This window comes from Mesoplodon bidens, assembly GCF_964165515.1.
Source record: "Mesoplodon bidens genome assembly, chromosome: 6".
In the NCBI taxonomy this organism is placed as follows: Eukaryota; Metazoa; Chordata; class Mammalia; order Artiodactyla; family Ziphiidae; genus Mesoplodon; species Mesoplodon bidens.
In genome coordinates this window covers 118,922,173-118,940,679 of record NC_138162.1, presented here as the reverse complement: position 1 = coordinate 118,940,679, position 18,507 = coordinate 118,922,173, and the positions used below count along the sequence as shown (strand labels likewise).

General features: G+C 38.5%; 1 long non-coding RNA gene across 1 annotated transcript; it reads left to right on the top strand.

Moving 5' to 3' along the window:
- The first annotated feature begins 6,245 nt into the window (after positions 1–6,245).
- Positions 6,246–17,676, top strand: LOC308618825. Its single transcript, XR_014016084.1, has 4 exons — positions 6,246–6,334; positions 7,150–7,255; positions 11,293–11,549; positions 17,553–17,676. It is a non-coding gene; the product is annotated as an uncharacterized lncRNA (long non-coding RNA).
- The last annotated feature ends 831 nt before the right edge of the window (positions 17,677–18,507 follow it).

The following is an 18,507-nucleotide window of genomic DNA, read 5'->3' as shown; positions in this document are numbered from 1 at the left end:
CCGTGGCATGTGGGATCTTCCCGGACCGGGGCACGAACCTGTGTCCCCTGCATCGGCAGGTGGACCCTCAACCACTGCGCCACCAGGGAAGCCCTGCTTCCACCTTTTGGCAGCATTGTGAATAATGTTGCTATGAATATGTTTGTACAAATATCTGTACATACACTGAAGTGGAATTGAAAGATCATACATTAACTCTGTTTAAGTTTTTGAGGAATTACCGTTATGCTTTTCTACAGTAGCACCAACATATTACTTTATTCCTGTATATGGCAGGATAACAGGACAGTTTATGGATCTACCCATTTTGTTTATCTATTCACCCTTTGATGGCCGTTTCAATTGTTTCTACCTTTTGGCCAGTGTGAATAGTGTTGTTGTGAGTATTCATGTACAAGTTTCTGTTTGAACACCTGTTCAAACAGGAGTGGAGTTGTTAAATCATATAATTGTATTTTTTATCTTTTTGAGGAAATGCCAAAATATTGTAAACATAGGCTCCACCATTTTCCATTTCCCCAAGCAAAGTTTAAGGGTTCCACTTTCTCTACATCATTGCCAACATTTGATATTGTCTGTTTTTTGATTATAACCATTCCATTGTGTGTGAGGAGTACTAGATTATGGTATTAATTTGCATTTCCATCATGACTGCTGATGTTTGCCAGATTTTCATGTGTTTGTTGACTGTATTTGTTGTCTGGAGAAGGGTCTATTCAAGTCCTTTTCCTTTTTAAAATTTGGGTTATCTTTCTGTTGATTTGTAAACATTCTTGATGTATTCTGAAGAACAGGCTTTTGTCAGATATGTTATGTGCAAATATATTCTTCCATTCTGTGGGCTGTGTTTTCTCTCTCTGGATATCACCTTTTTTTTTTTTTTTTTTTTTTTTTTTTTTTTTTTTTGCGGTAGGCGGGCCTCTCACTGTTGTGGCCTCTCCCCTTGCAGAGCACAGGCTCCGGACGCGCAGGCTCAGCAGCCATGGCTCACGGGCCTAGCCGCTCCGTGGCATGTGGGATCCTCCCAGACCGGGGCACGAACCCGTGTCCCCTGCATCGGCAGGCGGACTCTCAACCACTGCGCCACCAGGGAAGCCCTGGATATCACCTTTTGATGCACAAAAGTTTTTCAAATTCAGGAAGTCTACTCTACCCATTGTTACATGCAAATTGTAACCTTCTGCCTTTGTTTATATGTACCTTCTGACCCCAAATGTATGATACCTGGCGTCCACTTCTGTCATATACTGAATTCATTGCTTGCTCCATTTCAGATTACAGATGTGGTAGTTTCAGTGTTGTTGGCTCCTACCCCCATGGGAAAGAACTTATAGAGTCCAGAATTTACAGATGGTACATTTTGCCTTTGCTCTCCAGTTCTGTTCTTTTCCATAGTTACTTAGGTCAGCCCATTTTGTCCCACCACCAACAGTGAGTTTTTTTCATACATTTCTAAATCAGATTCTTTGTCACATTCTGTATTCATCCTGTGACACTCTCACATCCTAAATAACTAGATTTGAGTATGTTATGATTTATTTGTTGGGTTGTAAATATCTATGTATTTAGGCAAACACATAGGGGCAGGTCTCCATCACTAAAGTATCACATGGGACATTTCAACCCCTACCCATAACTTTTTCCCATCTTTATTTTACTAGTTCCAAAATGTCATAGAAATGGGGTCATACAGTGTGTAGCCTCCTCAGATTGGATTTTTTCACTTAGCAATATATGTGTATGATTCACCCATGTTTTTTGTGGGGGTTGATGGTTTATTCCTTCCTATTTCTGAGTAGTATTCTGAAGCACGTGTATAGGAGGAAAAATAATTTTCCCTCTACCCTCCTAGGTTCTTGGTTGAAAACAGCCCCTACCCCTTGTAATAAAAGATTATCAGGAGAAAAACAAAGAGAAGTTTAATAGCATTCGTACCTCCTACATGCATGGGAAAGGTAAGTCCCTGTAATGGCCCAAGCCATCACCTTAAGTAACATCTTTGTTTAGAAACGGAAGAAAACAAGTGTATATTTGTTCTGCAGATTTAAGTCAGGCCTTCTCCTTTGATAAGTTTCTTGAGATTTAGTCATCCTTCTATTCCTGGTACAGAGAGGGGAGACCGCCTTTTAAATGGAGATTTCCCTTATGAATGTATATTTCCCTCACAAAAAGGAAAACTTGACTTGGTTTTCAGAAATTGTGTTTTCTTTTTTTAAACAATCAGGTCAAAGTAAGCCTTATGCCAAACAGATAGATTTTTGGGGTGGCATCGTTTGCTCCCCTGACGTGGATGTACCGCAGTTTGCTTATGCATTCATCTACTGAAGGACGTACTGATGTCTTTAAGTTGTTAGCCATTATGAAGAGAGGTGCTGTGCTTAATTGCATCCTTGTTTTGTTTGGACCTAGCTGTTCAGAGCAGCTGTCTTACATGCTGGAGGCGGGACGAGGGCTCCTCAGGTGAGATTCGTTCGCTTTGCTGTACAGTCATTGCAGCGGCAGTGAAGGGCAGTTTCCGTTGCACCTCATCCTCCACCCGTCGGTGGTGTCCTTTCTGTGGAGTCAGCAGGTTAATAGTTGTGCAGTGCTATCTCGTTGTTGTTTTAAGGTGTCATTCCCTAAGGGTATAAGTTGTTGAGCACATTTTTGTATGCCTATTTACTATCTGTATGTCTTCTTCGGCCAGGTCTCCATTTAGGTATTTACCCATTTTTAATGGGGTTGTTTGTTCTAGAGTTCTTGGTATAATTTGAGTACAAATCCTTTATCAGATAAGTAGTTTGCAAATATTTTTCTTTCCATTTGTGGCTTGTCATGGGATTTTTGCCTCCGTTTCAGTTTGAATGTTCAAATTTAGTGGATTTGTCAGACCTGCCAGCTGGGGGCAGAGCCTGCAGTGGACTGTAAGCGACAAGGCCTGCACATACCCGCTGGCAGAGCCAAGTCCGCCTCTCTCAGTTTTGAGGCTCCTGTGTGCTCAGCTGGGGGACTTGACTCCATGCTCAGACTTGGCTCCTGATGCTGCTGACAGGAGCCTGGTCCTCTCAGGTCTTGCCAGGGCTTTGGCTTCTGGACAATGCCCGGCTGAGTCGACACACACACAGAAGTTCAATCTCCTCAGGACATACTGGACCTTCACCTTCTGGACGACACTGGACCTCATCCACGCAACAGGAACCCAGTGTCTGGGAGGTACCACCATGGGGGTAAAAGGTGAAAAAAAAAAGTGGGGAGAAGCTTCCTGTTTGTGGCTGACTGCTGAGGGGGTTCCATTTTCAGAGGACCTAGCAGAGGAAGGGCTTGACGTGGTGAAGTGTGGGTTTTAGGTAGTTTTGTGTGCAGTGCAGACAGTATCAAGTTTTCTCGGCATCATTTATCGTGGAGACTTTCCCCGCTGTGTGTCCTCGGCAACTGTGTTTTAAATTAACTGACCACATGTGTGTGGGTTATTCCTGGGCTCTCTGTCCTGTTCCTTGGTGCACGTGCCTGTGTCTGTGCCAATTCCACACTGTTTTGGTTCCTGTAGCTTTGCCATGTAGTTTGAAGTCAGGGAGCCACACGACTCCAGCCTGTTCTCCTTTCTTAGGATCACTTTGGCTACTTGGGGTCTGTTTTGGTTCCACACAAATGATAGGATTGTTCTGTTTCTGTGGAAAATGCCACTTTAATTTTGTTAGAGATTGAACTGAATGTGTACACTGCTTTGGCTAGATAACGTTTTAACAATATTCTTCGAGTGCTGGCCCACAGAGTATTTTTCTATTTGTTTCTTCTTCAATTTCCGTATCAGTGTCTTATAGTGTCAATGTGCAGGGCTTTCATGTCTTTGGTTAAATTTATATCTAGGTATTTTGTTCTTTTTGATGCAATTGTAAATGGAATTATTTTCATAATTTTTCTTTCTGATACTTCTTTATTAGTGTATAGAAACTCAACTGATTGCTTTTGTGTCATGCAACTTTACTAAAGTCATTTATTACCTGTAACAGTTTTTTTGGTGGTTTGTTGAGGAAAATTGTAATTCAAAGATCCCATTGTTTCTACCATATGCCAGGTCATATGCAGCACCCAAAACATAGTGGCTCTGAATATAATCTTCCTGTGGTGCTTCTTAATAACAGGTGGACTCTTACAACAGCAATTAGCTTCACCACTTTGGGGGAACTGGATCTGGGTAGGGCTTGTCCCCTATAATGAAATTTGGTGTCCTCTCTGCTTTTCTGGCATGGTATTGACATGGTTGTTTTGAAAAGTTATTTACTTTCCAGTTATTTCAAACATACAGAAAACTTGTAGTAGCAATAAATGTACTCTTAATCTGTAAATTCAGATTCTCCAGGCATCACTGATATTCCACATATGCCAATTTAAATGACAAATTCCAGTGTGTTTTATCCCGAAAGGGACACTCTTCCAGGGAACACCCACATAGCCCCCAAATGAAAATCATTACGGTTTTCATCTTCTAATCCAATCCACAGGCTCAGTTCAACTTTCACCATCTGCCCCAAAGCATGAAGATGTTCTTAAAGAAGTTGCCTCATTTTCACAACCTTGATGGATTTAAAGCACACAAGATAAGTATGACCTGGGTGGCCTTTTGTATATGGTTCTATTGCCTTGGGATGTTTTCAGTGTTCATGCATGTTGTAATGTGTATCAGTACTTCATTCACATTTTCCATTGTGATTAAATCTATTGAACATAATATTGACTAAACGATTTTAAGCATACAGTTCTATGACATTAACCACATTTACATTGTTGTACAAGTATCCTCACCATCTATCTCCTGTATATTTTCATTTATCCAAGTGAAACTGCATCCATTAAACACCAACTCTCTTCAACCCTTGTCAACCCCATTCTGCTTCTGTCTCTGAATTTCACTTCTCTGGATACCTCATAGAAGTGGAATCATATATCTATTCTTTTGTGACCAGGTTATTTCACTTAGCAGAATGACTTTAAAGCTTATTTGTGTTGTAGCATGTGTCTGATTTTCCTTAGTTTTTAAGGCTGAGTAATATAATTCATCTATCCATGGACACTTGGGTTGCTTCCACCTTCTGGCCAGTGTGAGTAATGCTGCTATGAATACGGCTGTACAAGTATCTGTTTCACCCCCTGCTTTCAAACCTCTTATGTGTATTCCCTGAAGTGGAACTCACGGATCATGCATTAATTTATGTTTAAGATTTTGACAGACTGCCATACTGTTTTCCACAGCTGCTGCACCATTTTACTCTATTTCTGTATATGGTAGAATAATATGGAAGTTTGTAGATCTCCCCTCTTTTGCTTATCCATTCATCCACTGATGACTATTCTGATTGTTTCTGTTTCTACCATTGGGCCAGTGTCAACAATGCTGCCATGAATATTCAGGTACAACTTTTTGTTTGAACACCTGTTTCAATTCTTTGTGGCATATATCTAGGAGTGGAGGTCTTAAACCCAACTCTAGTTGTGTTTTCATCTTTTTGAGGAAATGCCACACTATTTAACATATGGTCTGCACCATTTAACATTTCCACAAGCAATGTGTAAGGGTTCCAACTTCTCTACATTGTTGCCATGATTTTTATTGGTTTGTTCTTGATTATAACCGTTTACTGTATGTGAATGAATGTCTCATTGTGGCTTTAATTTGCATTTCTGTCATACTATGAAAGAAATATACCTAGGAGGATCTTATTAGAATCTCAAACCTCAGGATACTGCTCAGTAGACATAGTTGTTATATAACTGAAAAGTAGTAACATTCCCCTTAAATAAATGTTAAAAACCATTAAGCACAACAATCCACCAAAATTTATTACTATACCACTACCACATACAAGCCAAGCCCACCATAAATTTGTGAAGGTTTTGAAGAAAAACTAACTACAAATCTAACTACAAAAATAGTACTTAAAATGAATACAATGTATGTCATTATTATTCTCACATAAAATGTAACCATAGCCAATGCCATGAAAAATTATTGTATTTCAACTGTAGGAACACTGTAATGACCAACATTCAAAAGTCCCACCCATTATTAAAAATTGTTCACGCATTTATTGATCTACCAGCCCCATCACATATCTCATCATGATGAAATTTTCATTCCCTGCTTGATAGTTGTTAAATTTTACAAATCTTAACAGGTTTATTCCTAGCAATACATATCTATCAATATGTAAACTACAGATTAATTATCTGATATTTATATGCAAAGGGAACTTTCATATTCTTTATTTGCTTATTTATCCATGTAGGTCAAGGCCTGTATTATGGATCTTACACCTTCCTAGAAATATGAAACATTGGAATCATCCTACTATTTAAGGTAATAGCCACAGCACTTATAGATTATGTCTTACCTTGGGGCTAAATATCCTTTTGAGGAACAACGGTCCACATTGGGTGTTAATGAATTAAATACAGTGGACAAACACATAGGTATGTGCTGACAGGGAGGAATGCTGTAGGCTACATATATTATCAATTGTATTGAATTGTCACACAAACAATGTCCGTATGCTGGTAGCATTAGACTTAAAGCAAGCAGTGACACATGTCATGAGTAGCTTGATAGGAAAAAAATGATAAAACATATTATGAAGTAGTAATCATCTGTGAAGCAGAGTGAAAAAAATTGTCTCTTTCTGAGGGGTGCCAACTAAACAGGTAATTTATTTATTGTTTTTATTTATTTTATTATTGGGGTATAGTTGTTTTACAATGTTGTGTTAGTTTCTACTGTACAGTGGAGTTCCCTGTGCTATACAGCAGGTTCTTATTAGTTATCTATTTTATACATATTAGTGTATATATGTCAATCCCAATCTCCCAATTTTAACAGGTAATCTAAAGGGTCAGTTTTTCTTACATCTTGCAACCATTTTGCCTCTTGGAAAATTCTTTCTAGGCATGTCTCAACTTCTCCAGAGGTGTTGATGAAAGCACAACAAGCAGTAAGAGCAGTAGCACAAACACCTCCTTGTTTAGCCAGTAGAGAATCTAAGGCAACCTGGTTATCTGATACTAATTGGGTTAAGAGATTTAGGGATGTCTGTAGTGCTTCAGTCTCTTTGGCTATTTGACCAACAGTGGCTGGTAAATTTCTGATCCTCTTTTTGTTCACATACACTCCTGCATTAGGAACCAAGATTCCCCAAAGATTCTGCCATGGGTGTCTTGGTATCTTGCTAACAGAGAAGAGAGACTCCATAAAGAAGAGAGAAAGGAGGTTCATCTATTTCCCGAGGTATAGGCAATGGGGTATCATAATGTCCTAATAAACATAAACCTGCTATTTGTCAATTAAGGGCCAGAGGGAGGGGGTCCTTGGGTAAGTTGTGCTTGGTCCCTAAGGACGGAAGATAATATCAGACAAGGGATGGACATATTAATATGGTGAAGAGTTTAAACTTGAAAGTTTAGGTCAGAGGGAGGTTGGTCTGGGTGAGTGGTCACATTAGGAACATCTGAAAAGTCAGGGATAGGTATTTTGAGGGCCTAGCCCAGTAGCTGTACTTTGTGACAGCTTTACTAAAGAATTTTCTTTCCATCCTGAATATTGGGGCAAAAGTATAGCTAGAAGTAAAACAGTAACTTTCCATTTGGACAGGGAGACAAACATTTGGTAGACAGTTCAATTGAATTAGTAGGATGGATCTTACAGGCCTGGCCCCGATTCTTGGGTCAGATGTCTATCATCACTGTTGTCTTCCTCTTCTCGTCCTGGCTCGGTGGTTGTTTTAAGGTAAGTTCGAGATGAGCAGTCCCCTCTGTAGACCAGTCCAATGCAGAGACCCTTGTTAGGTGGGAAATGAGTTCAAGAGTTCATTCCCTTCGGTTTCACTGTGCATGAGCTAGTTAAGAGCACCTGGTAAAGGTGGGGCCTTCCGTTTAGGTTGGAAATAGTCCTTCAGATGATGTCTTTTACCAGTCTGCACAGTCTCCAAGGTGCAGGTCATGGAGCATCTGGTCTTCATCCAAAGATAAATCACAGTAATCAGACTCAGAAACAAGCTTCAAATATCCTTTTAATAATTCAATTAAACTTTACAATAACATAACATAACAAAGCATCACCGTGAATGTAGGTCGTAAACACAAAACCTCAGGATATATAAAACCTCAATATCTGCAAAGGTATATTATTGAAACTTAATTTTTCTCTCTAAATTATCCTCATTTTGACCAAACATAGTCAAATTAAGACTAATTTTTCTGCAATAGAAGTCTGGTTTCAATACAATTGGCCTGATTATTTGCATAGGTGTAACTGATTGTATAGGCTCTTTTAAATTTAAATTTATTGGAACTTTTCCTAAGGGATCTCAGTTTGAACTTTTAAAAGGTCTCTCAAGGCCAGGAAAGCCATGACATTAGGTTCAACCTGCAATACCTATAGATTTAGGTGGATTCCTCTTTTCTCAATTTCCAAAGTATCTTGAGGTTCTTACAGAAAGTGGCCTTCCTTATTCACCTGGAAAGGCTGCTAGGAACCTAAGAGATTCCAAATTAAGGAGGAATCAGGTAGGGAGAAAAGATAAATGCTTCGATTCTTACAAAGGTCATAATTTACAAAGGTTATAATTATAACCTTACAAAGGTTATGATTTACCAAAAAATTAGCTTAAGGGGAAAGGTTCCCTTTTATCTGGAAAGCAAAGATTAAAAGCCAGTAATATTTCAGACTAAAAGGCATAAAAACCATAATCATATTTATCAGTTCACTCAATCCCACGTAATTAATTTTTGTTCTGCTTGAGTCAGTTTTTCCTTTAGTTTTGTTGACCTTGCCTGATGATTGAGGGTGATAGTGACAGTGATACTTTTAAGAAGTTTGAGAGATTTCTGTTAAAGTCTTGTAGGATTTGCGCAGTGAAGTGGATGCCTTGATCACTGGAGATTGTGGAAAGTATACGCAGGTGGAAAGCACATTTTCTAACCATTTCTTTTTTATTGTGAGGCAGCAATGGAAGGCTTTAACCCAGCGAATAAAAATGGGGTTTGCCAGGGAGCTGGGAAGAACGAAGCAGCTGTCTTGGGTTTCCTGTAGCCCTGACTGTTTAATTCACAGCTATTATTAACCCATCTTAATTTCTTCGATTTAGGAGCAGACTGTCGCCATGTTACAGGGATATCAGGATGGCAAAAGTCTGACAAGGAGGGGTTGATATTTTGTAGAAGCAGAATGGCCTTTATCTACTTGTGCCATAATCTTCACAGATCCTGTTGTTGCCTTGGCATGAAGGGGCACTTCCCTAAAACTTGGGTCCAGTCCCTTTACTGGGAGCCTCAATTTTGATGACATAGATTTCCAGGAATTTCATATAATTTCTAGAACATTTATTTGACAATGTTTTCCATGAAACTTAATAAACCTAATAAGCATAATTAAATCTCTCTCTTTGAGACACTTCAGGACAGTATCAATCACTTTTCCTTTCTTCAATCCTTTTACTGAAAACACACCTCTTATTTTCCTTGAATGAAATGTTTACCTAATTATTTCTACAAATTTAATTATGTATATGTTATAAGTTTTAACCCTTAAAAACCTTAATCCATAATGAAAACCAAGAAACAAGCAATTGCAAACTGTCACATTCGCATTTCCTGATTGGCAGGCTTACAAACATATTCCGCAACCTCTAGAAGCATACATTTTCTCACAGCATGATTTCTTTTCTAAATGTGGTATAAGGCATGTGTCCAATAAACCTAAACATCTTTAGTTTTCCTCCAATAATGCAAATTAAGACATGCTTAGCAATGAATGCGTATTTTTAGCTTAATTGGAAATGATCTGGATAGTCAGTTCCCATCATTTAATTTAATTTAGCAAAACTCCAAAGTTTCAAGTTACCAAAAATCTGGAGAAACTATTTTTAGGTAGAGGTACCATAAAACAATCATCTTTAAAGACGTCACCTAAAAACTTTTGTCGCATTTATCTCTATTTCATCAGTTATGAATATATCATCATACCAAGTTAATTTTCTTGTTGACAGATTTTGTAACAGAGATAACATGAACTTACTGACATTTAGTAAACCTAGGTACCAAATAAAATATTATACCTAATGTTGATGACTCTAAAGACATGCCTGCATTAGTCACCAACAACTTTTCATTTACTGAAGATTAATCCTAGATCACATGATCCTTTTAAAATTTGGGTTTTTTTGTTATATTTAGAAATATTTGATTTTTAAGTGCTTATCTTAACTCGGTAAAATAGAGCTCTTTCACAAATTCATTTTGATAATATCATCCGGAGGAAGAAACATATTTATAACATACACATAGGCATACTTAGATCCAGATAGACAAAGAGATCTCATAGTTTTCCTGCTTGAGTTTTAAAATGCCTTTTTTTCCCCTTCAGTTTTACATTCCACTAATTGAGCCAAGGCTGCAGTCTCAGGCAATGTGGGCTGTGTTTGCATTTCAAGGACATGATAAGGGTACAGCTTCAAATTTTCTCCTAGGAGTACTTTTTTTCTCTCAGTTTCAGAATTTTGAAAAGATGTTTTATTAAGCCAGCTTTCTTTAATTGTGCATGTAAATTTCAGTTTTAATGTCAAAAAAGGTTCCATCCTGGCTCTTCCAGTGTTGGATAAGTATTTGCAAGTACTAGCTCCAATAGCAGTTGTAGAAGCCTGCTGAGTGCCAGTGGGAGCTGGTAGGCTCTAGGAGCCTGATTTCCTGCTTTCTTTTAGCTTCACTTTATTATAAATTACAAATAAATTTAATTTTCCAATTTTAAGCCATATATATATATATGGGGTATAGTTGTTTTACAGTGTCGTGTTAGTTTCTACTGTACAGTGAAGTGGAGTTCCCTGTGCTATACAGCAGGTTCTTATTAGTTATCTATTTTATACATATTAGTGTATATATGTCAATCCCAATCTCCCAATTTTAACAGGTAATCTAAAGGGATTTAGATATATTTAAATATATTTAAATATATATTTAGATATATTTAGATATATTTAAATATATATATATATATATATATATATATTTTTTTTTTTTTTTGCTGTACACGGGCCTCTCACTGTTGAGGCCTCTCCCATTGAGGAGCACAGGCTCCGGATGTGCAGGCTCAGCAGCCATGGCTCATGGGCCCAGCTGCTCCTCAGCATGTGGGATCTTCCCAGACCGGGGCACGAACCCGTGTCCCCTGCATTGGCAGGCGGACTCTCAACCACTGCGCCACCAGGGAAGCCCATATATATATATTTTTTAAAGTCAGCCAACCCAGTTCACTCAAATTCCTTCCAGGCCTTCCGCTTAGAAATTCCCTGGATCCTCTGCCTAGGAACCTCTTCACCTAGGAAATGTACTGGTACCCCCTTAAGACTCCAAGACTTTAAGATAACAGCTCAAATAAAAGGCATGGAGCATCACTTAATACAAGGAGATCTGATTCTGAGGAAGAACTCACCGAATCACCTGAAGGACGCCCCGAAGCCAGAGGGGCTCAAGGGCCCACGCCTGGTCCCAAGCGCTGGTCCACAGTAGACTCCAGGTGACCTCAGGTGGGTTTATCTGCTGTCCTGCCAGGTGTGCCAAGTTTTGTCAGTGACGATCATCAATCTAGAATAGAAACAGAAAAGAGTTTTCATAGAGCCAGACTGAGGACCAAAGCCAGGGAGACAGCCTCTCTGACAGCTTCAGAGAAGCACGGTTTTCAGTACAGTTGTATATCTTGTCAGAACGAAGAACATTAAACAGGTCAGGGATACATTCCTTCAAGACTTCAAGAAAAAAACCCAAAACCAAAAACACATGTACACAGCGAGTCAGTGTGGCCTGGGCACCTGGGAAGGGAGTGTCATTGAAGGAGGACCGGCTTTGGCAGCCCAGGAAAGCAGGCATTTAACCTTTACTTTTTATCATGGTCATGCTTCACTTCTGGTCAGTGTGCCCTTTCCTTTAATAATTACAGCAAGTGTACAATGTATGTTTGATAGGCTACAAATGGGCTGTTTTAGTGAGCATCCGATTTAAGTCATATATAAGCCAGAATGTCCCCGTCCCTCAACATGTGAAAATTTCTTTTATCAACATCATAACAACACTCACTCTCGTCTTCCTATTTACGCCCAGCTCAGCTACCACAACACTGTCATTATCACACACACGACATAAAACACCTCTCATCACAGTCCTCATCCTCACCATCACAGTATCATGGGAGGTCTCCCGCCACTAACAGGGGTTTTACCCAAATGAATAATTATCCAAGAGGTAACAAAAATGATAACATTATTCTACCAACAAACACTAATAGCCATCACAGCAGTTACTCAGCATATATGTCTACTTGCAGCTAACATACATCACTAAGTATATTTCCATCAATAAAAAACATAAAATGACAGTTGGAACATACAAAACAAATAGCCCTCCTATCATTACTAATCGTAATAGCCACACAGTTACTACCCTTAACACCCATTCTATCGGTGCTGGACTAGGAACTTAGGGTAGTTCACACCAAGAGCTTTCAAAACTGTAAGCAAGTGTAATTTATGTAATTCTTAAAAATAAGGATTGCAAGACTCTGTGCTACATCAATTGAATGCAAATTAAAGATTTTAAGCCCAATCCTTACTAGATTGATGAGCTTCCACCCCAGGAAATTTTAGAATGTGTATCTATAGGTATCTATATAGACAGATAGATATAGATATCTATATAGATAGATATAGATATCTATATTTGTATAACTGAGTCACTCCTGTACAGCAGAGATTGGCACAGCATTGTAAGTCAACTATACTTCAATAAAAAGATGAAAGAAAAGACATCTCAATGGACTATCAAATCAGCTTATGCTCACACATAACTGGTTTCATGCATTTTTTTTTTTTTTTTGGCGGTACACGGGCCTCTCACTGCTGCAGCCTCTCCCGTTGCGGAGCACAGGCTCTGGACGCGCAGGCTCAGTGGCCGTGGCTCACGGGCCCATCCGCTCTGCGGCATGTGGGATCCTCCCAGACCGGGGCACGAACCCGTATCCCCTGCATCGGCAGGCGGACTCTCAACCACTGAGCCACCAGGGAAGCCCCCCAGGAGATTTTATACCTCATGAACACTTCGTACTAAAACTAGCCCAAACCTCCCACCAAATTCAACTATCATAAGTAAAGACTCATTTAGCATCTATGTATAGAAGGTAGAAATTTAAATCTGGTGCTATAGATAAAGTTCTATAAGGGAATGATGAAAGAAGTTAAATACCCTGAAACCAGAGGAGCTACTTATGAACAGTTTATAAGAAAAACCAATCCATACGGCAAAATAGGGAGATTTATGAGTAGAGCTGATAAGCCTTATAAGCCTGGTGATGGTTGTTCAGAAAAGAACTTTAGTTCAATTTTAAATATTACTTTAAAAACATAATTTTAACGTAATTTTAAATGTTATTCAAAAATGGTCCAGCTTTTTAGATACAGAATACAACCTTCCCTAGAGAGTAGCATATACAATACCATGGTTGGCTTAAAAGCAGCCACCAGTTAAGAAAGCATTAAGCATTCAAGGTCAACCACACAGTCACCTTAATACCAATAATAAATAAATCAACTGCTAATTTAATACTGGACTAATCAATTAATAGAAGCAATACTGTTCATATGAGTAACAAGAAATATTTCTCTTTGCATAAGCTTATATCAGAATTTATAACCCACTGACAGTTAACAGTAAAGTAAAACTAAACCAATACCTAATTACTTATTAAAACAATTGTTAACCCAGCACAGGCATGCATTTAAGATTAAAAAAGTAAATGGAACTCAGCAATCACAATTCCTGCCTGTTTACCAAAAACATTACCTCTAGTACTTCTAGTATTAGAGACACTGGCTGCCCAGTGACATCGCTTTAACTGTCATGGGATCCTGAGTGTGGAAAGGTAGCATAGTCATTTGTTCTCTAAATAAGGACTTGGACTTGCAAGAATGGCCACATGTGAGTTTTACCGTGTCTTTTAATCAGTGAAATTGACCTTTCCAGGAAGAGGTGGGAATAATAGGAGAAAATCCTATGGAGCATTAATTAATTAATCCAGAAAAAAAAAAAAAGCCTGAACCTTAAGGGATAACATAGCTTTTAATTGACTAACAATTTTGGTTGGGGTGACCTTGGAGAACAAAACCACCTCTCAGTGATTAAAATTTAGAACCACTAGTCAAAGTGCTTTATCACCTGTTGTTCTAAAACACTGATCAACGGAACAAGTTATACTAGGGATAACAGTGTGATCGTATTCTAGAGTTCTAGACAATAGGGTTTATGACCTTGATGTTGGATCAGGACATTTCAGTGGTATAACTGCTATTAATGGTCTGTTCAACGATTAAAGTCCTATCTGATCGGAGCTCAGACTGGAGTCATCCTGGTTGGTTTCTGTCTATTATAAATTTCTCCCAGTATGAATGGACAAGGGAAATAAGACCTATTTTACAAGATGCCTTCAAACTAATTGATAGTAAAATCTCAATTGAATTAATTTATCATACCCTACTGTAGTCAGGGTTTGTTAGGGTTTGCAGAGCCCAGCAACTGCATAAAACTTAAACTTTATCTGCAGAGGTAAGTCCTCTTCCTAAGAATATGTTTATCATCATTCTTTCACTAATTACCCAATTTTGCTCGCTATAGCATTCCTTACATTAACTGAATGGAAAATCCTAGGCTATATACAAATCCAGAAAGGGCCAAAAATCATCAGCCACTATGGATTATTACAAACCATTGCTGAGGCAGTCAAATAAGAACCACTATGACTATCAACATCATCAATTTATATATTATTGCCCCAATGCTAGCCATAATCCTGGCTCTAACAACATGAATCCCTCTTCCCATATCTTATGCACTAATTAGTATAAATGTAGGCATACTATTGATATTAGCCATATAAACCCTAGCCATTCTATCCTCTGATCTGGATGAGCTTCAGATTCAAAATACTCATTGGGGCTCTACGGGCAGTACGAAGTAACGTTAGCATTTATTCTCTTCTCAGTCCTACTGATAAATGGATCATTTACACTTTCAACAGTAATTATTACACAAGAACAAGTATGACTAATTTTATCCTGACCCCTACCCTCAATTTGATTATCTCTGTACTAACAGAAATCCAATGGAGCCCCATGCAATTTAACAGAAGTAGAGTCAAAACCTGTGTTTGGCTCCAATGTAGAAAACGCAGCAGGCCCACTCACCCCGTCCTTCCCAGAGAATATGTCAACTTCATTATAAAAAACATTTCCACAACAATCTGTTTTTAGGAGTACTTCACAACTCCTACGTGCCAGGATTATATACAGCCCAAGTCATCATTAAAACACATCTAACAATCTACTTTCTATGGATTCGAACATCCTACCCATCATTTTGATATCAACTTACACATCTCTTAGAAAAATTTTTTTACTACTAACATCAGTGCTCCGTATATGAGAGGTTTCACTACTTGTCATCATACCAGGCAACCCACCACAAACTTAAGAAATATGTCTGACAAAAGAGTTACTTTGATAGAGAAAATGACAGAGGTTTAAATGCTCTTATTCCTGGAAGTGAACTTACTCCCAAGAATTTTATGTTCCCCACCACGTTACACCACATGCTGTATAGTACGGTTCTCTAAGTAAGCTTCAGGCCCATACCCCCAAAATACTGTCGTATATCCTTCCTGTACTGATAAACTCTATGGCTTTTACGGTCATTCTACTGCCCATTATCTCAGGAAACATAATTGTAGTAACAAGCTCATGCTGGTTAATGGTATCCCCATTCTAATAAAAAACATGAACCCATAAGCTATAGAAGCATCCAACAATTATTTTCTAAAACAATCCACCATGTCAATACTACTTATAATGGCTATTATTATTAATCTAATATATTTTGGTCAAGGAACACAGTGAATTACAAAAATCTTTAATCCAGCAGCATCCACCCTCATGACAATCGCCCTTGTCACAAAAGTAGGACTTTCCCCATTTCACTTCTGAGTGCCTGAAGTCACACAAGGCATCCCATGAACAGCAGGCCTGACGCTATTAACGTGACAAAATTGCACCCCTCTCGGTTTTATACCACATGTCACCATCCATCACCCTAAACATACTATTAATCACAGTGATATTATGAATCATAATTGGAGGCTGAGGCAGACTTAGCCATACTCACCTAGAAAAAATTATAGCTTCCTCATCAATTGCCCATATAGGATGCATAACAGCTATTATAATGTATATTCCAATTATAACAATCCTAAACATACTAATTTATATCATAACAACACTATCTTCTCACTATTTATGCCCAGATCATGTACTACAACAGTATCATTATCACACACATGAGATAAAACACCTCCCATCACAATCCTTTTCCTCACCATTATAGTATCGTTAGGAGGTAGCCCACCACTATCACGGTTTTTACCCAGATAAATAATTATCCAAGAGATAACAAAAATGATAACATCATTCTACCAATACTAATAGCCATCATAGCAGTACTCAGCATATATTTCTACTTGCAGCTAACATACTCCACATCACTAACTATATTCCCTTCAATAAACAACACAAAAGTAAAAAAAAAAATTGAACATACAAAACAGATAACCTTCCTATCATTACTAATTGTAATAGCCACTCAATTACTACCCTTAATACCGATTCTATCCATGCTGCACTAGGAATTTAGGGTAGTTCAGACCAAGAGCCTTCAAAACCCTAAACAAGTACAACTTACTTAATTTTTTTTTTTTTTTTTTTTTTTTTTTGCGTTGTGCAGGCCTCTCACTGTTGTGGCCTCTCCCGTTGTGGAGCGCAGGCTCAGCGGCCATGGCTCATGGGCCTAGCCGCTCCGCGGCATGTGGGATCCTCCCGGACCGGGGCACGAACCCATGTCCCCTGCATCAGCAGGCGGACTCTCAACCACTGCACCACCAGGGAAGCCCCAGTTTCTAAAAATAAGGATTGCAGGACTCTATCCTATATCAGCTGAATGCAAATCAAAGATTTTAATTAAGCCACATCCTTATGAGATTGATGAGCTTCCACCCCAGGAAATGTTAGTTCACAGGTAAATCCTTTAGTCAATTGGCTTCAATCTACTACTCCCGTGTTCAAGGAAAAAAAAAAAAAGGCAGGAAAAGCACCAGCAGAGTTGAACTGCTTTTTTGAATTTGCAATTCAATGTGTTGATTTATCACAGAGTTTGCCAAAAAGGACTCAATCTCTGTCTTTAGATTTGCAGTCTAATGCTAGCTCATTTTACCTCTGTTCATAAACTGATTATCTGCTATAAATCACAAAGATATTGGCACTTTATATTTACTATTTGGTGCTTGAGCTGGAGTAGCAGGCACCAACTCCAGTCTGTTAATCCAGTCTGAGCTATGCTAATCTGGAGCGCTACTTGGAGATGACCAAACCTGTAACGTAGTCATACAGTCCCTGCACATGTAATAATTTTCTTTATAGTGGTACCCATTATGATTGCAGGGTTTGAAAACTGACTTGTGACCCACAGCAAGCATCGTACTCAATGGTGAAAAACTGAAAGCATTTCCACTAAGATCAGGAACAAGACAAGGGTGTCCACTCTTGCCACTCTTATTCAACATAGTTATGGAAGTCCTAGTCATGGCAATCAGAGAAGAAAAAGAAAAGGAATACAAATTGGAAAACAAGAAGTAAAACTGTCACTCCTTGCAGATGACATGATACTATACATAGAAAATCCTAAAGATGCCACCAAAAAACTACTAGAACTAATCAATGAATTTGGTACAGTTGCAGGATACAAAATTAATGCACAGAAATCTCTGGCATTCCTATACACCAACAATGAAAAATCAGAAAGAAATTAAGAAAACACTCACATTTAACACTGCAACAAAAATAATAAAATATCTAGGAATAAACCTGCCTAAGGAGGCGAAAGAGTTGTAGTCAGAAAACTATAAAACACTGATGAAAGAAATCAAAGATGACATAGACAGATGGAAAGGTATACCATGTTCTTGGATTGGAAGAATCAATATTGTGAAAATGACTATAGTACCCAAAGCAATCTATAGATTCAGTGCAATCCCTATCAAACTACCAATGGCATTCTTCACAGAATGAGAAGAAAAAATTTTACAATTCGTATGGGAACACAAAAGACCCTGAATAGCCAAAGTAACCTTGAGAAAGAAAAACGGAGCTGGAGGAATCAGGCTCCCTGACTTCAAATTACACTACAAAGCTACAGTAATCAAGACAGTATGGTACTGGCACAAAAATAGAAATATAGATCAATGGAACAGGATAGAAAGCCCAGAGATAAACCCACACATATATAGGCACCTAATTTATGAAAAGGAGGCAAGAGTATACAATGGAGAAAAGACAGCCTCTTCAATAAGTGGTGCTGGGAAAACTGGACAGCTACATGTAAAAGAATGAAATTAGA